The sequence below is a fragment of the Ceratina calcarata genome, unplaced genomic scaffold, assembly GCF_001652005.2.
Source record: "Ceratina calcarata isolate Rehan_Ccalc_2016 unplaced genomic scaffold, ASM165200v1 scaffold619, whole genome shotgun sequence".
Classification (NCBI taxonomy): domain Eukaryota; kingdom Metazoa; phylum Arthropoda; class Insecta; order Hymenoptera; family Apidae; genus Ceratina; species Ceratina calcarata.
This window is the reverse complement of record NW_017177437.1, coordinates 15,445-17,767: the sequence shown is the minus strand read 5'-3', so window position 1 is coordinate 17,767 and position 2,323 is coordinate 15,445. Positions and strand designations below refer to the sequence as shown.

General features: G+C 43.8%; 1 protein-coding gene across 3 annotated transcripts in view; it reads left to right on the top strand.

Moving 5' to 3' along the window:
* The first annotated feature begins 850 nt into the window (after nucleotides 1–850).
* The window catches only part of LOC108630017 (uncharacterized), a 6,378-nt gene continuing 4,905 nt past the window's right edge, over nucleotides 851–2,323 (top strand). For all 3 annotated transcript variants that reach the window (XM_026817760.1, XM_018033064.2, XM_026817761.1), the window contains exon 1: nucleotides 851–2,240. The gene's annotated coding sequence lies outside the window, so the exon portion shown is untranslated. The remainder of the gene's footprint in view (nucleotides 2,241–2,323) is intronic.

Sequence of the window (2,323 nt, the reverse complement as noted above, 5' to 3'; positions counted from 1 at the left end):
TACGTTTAGTCAGAATAAAATTTTTTAAATTGAGGAACAATTCAATATTTGGAGGATTGATTAATTTCGATAATTCCATTGGTTCTCGAAAGTATTTTAAGGAGAGCTTTATTTATAACACGACAGGGTGACTCATCCGAGACGTGGATAAATCAAAGCTATAACGCGTCTGATACTCCCCTCCTTTGTGTACCGGCTGCCAACGAAAGTAGACGTCGACTGCACGCGATGTAGCCGAGGCTTGTCCTTTCTTTTTTTAATCGCATGTCCTGCTGCTCGTTTTCGCGGTTATCTACGCCGGAGAACCGACCCAATTCCGGTTTCGAGTAGGCCAGCCGACCGCACCGGCAGACCGGAATCGCAACGGAAAAATAGGAAAAAATTCCCAAGAATGCATAGAATAAAAAAAGAAATATGTTCACTGGAGACGGAATATCTATATAATTCCTCGATCACAAGGAGATAAACCTTCTTCTGATCCTTCGCGTTCTAATAACCATAAATAATATACTTATGCAAATTTTATTAAATATATTTCAATAAATTACAAACACGAAGAAAACGTTTAAATATTATAAATCCTACTTCACTTTGGATTTTATGTACACGATTATTTAAAAATCATTTAAATAGACGCTTATGTAAATTCGTATTTTTATAAATACAATTATATATGCAGGTGCTGTAAATTATATTTTACTTTGCATAGACTGCAAATCTTCATGCGAAATAAAATGTTTATGGCGATCAATTAAAGGGATTGCAGATTAAAATTTTATCTTCTGCAATTATTTAATTGCCAACCCAATAGTTTTTATTTTCTGCGTGTAAAAGTTTTTTATAATTACGCGTGATTATTTAAACATTCCCAGCCGCTGGGAATTATTTACAGTTAGAAAGGATAACTGAAATTGACGATCTCGAAGGATGGAAGGAGCGAGAGGTTTGTGGGTCGAGGGTAGAAAAATGCGAATATCCGGGCCCGTAGTTCGGGAAGCTGCTCGTAAAACGGAAACGTTCGCGGCCGTTTCACTGGTCGAGCCAGCAACGGATTTCATGGTGCGACGATGAACAAGAAACGAGAAGAATCGACGGGTTTCTGTGTCAGGAAAGCGCAAAAATCTTAGAACGACCGAGACTCCCTCCTTGAACTCCGTTCAATCGGTGATTTATCGAGCATGAACGACGTCGTGCTCCTGTTACTTTTTCCGCGTGTCCTTAATCGATGGATCCACTGCGTCTACGAAATTCGCGGCAACATCGTCTGTGATATCATCAAGGAAAATCTGAATACGAGCGAAACGGCTGACTGATGTGAATTTAATATCCACGCTCTGTCGATTAGACCGTGGATTTTAATGCAAAGTTGAACGTGTATCGATGCATAAAATCTGACGGTAATTGTACGATTCAAGAAAATGATGAATACGATCGAGAACGTGTCGGAATGGAAGGATTTTTCATTGCCTCGTCGAGAGAATGAGCTGGCATTCCGAATCGTAACCAGAAAAAGCAGCGTGCAAACGAGCCGCTGATTGTCCACGCCGGTGGCAATTAGCGCGTGACGAGACCTGGACTTCTTCAGGTTCGTCTACGCCTCGAAACTTCTTCCGGGCGTTCTGACAAAAATCGTCACGCTGACTTTTTGCAAATTAAAATATTTGGAAAGGACACGTGTCTATAATTCAGAGAAAATTCTGAATTATTAGAAGCATTCGAATAATAGTTTATTTATTGCTGTTGGAAGAAGCGACGAGCCTCTGTGAAGGCGGCTCGGCACGAGGAACAATAGAAAAACTAAGAGTAGCACGAGATCAAGATCTGTGTCAATCTGCTGGCCGAATCCTCGCGGCTGATCCCAGCTGACAATTATCACCGGTCGGGGAACAGAAATAGAGGAGCGAAGCCGCGGGGGCCGCCCCGTTCTCCAAGAGTACGCGGCAACGGTAGACGCGTTGCATCGCCGTGGAGCGAGACGCAAAATGGACCAGGTCCCCAGGAAGTGGGGACCTGGATTAAAAGCAAACGAGGGCAACGTCTCGGCGACAGAGCTATCTCGGACCTTGAACAGAGTGGAGGTCGTCGCGCGTTTCAGCTATTCTCTCGGTTCACGTTGCTCGGTACTCGCGGTTTCCTAACGGGTTCCTGGCTGCCCTTGGTTCCAGCTCATCCTACCGTCGCTGGTTGGCTCACGATCGAAAGTCGACGCCAGGCCAAGGGAAGCTGGACGAAGATCCACGGTCAGTGTATCGACGTGCCTCGCTTTTAATTATTATCTCGCTTGGGGCCAGTGATTCATGCGATTTGTGCAATACGATCGAAT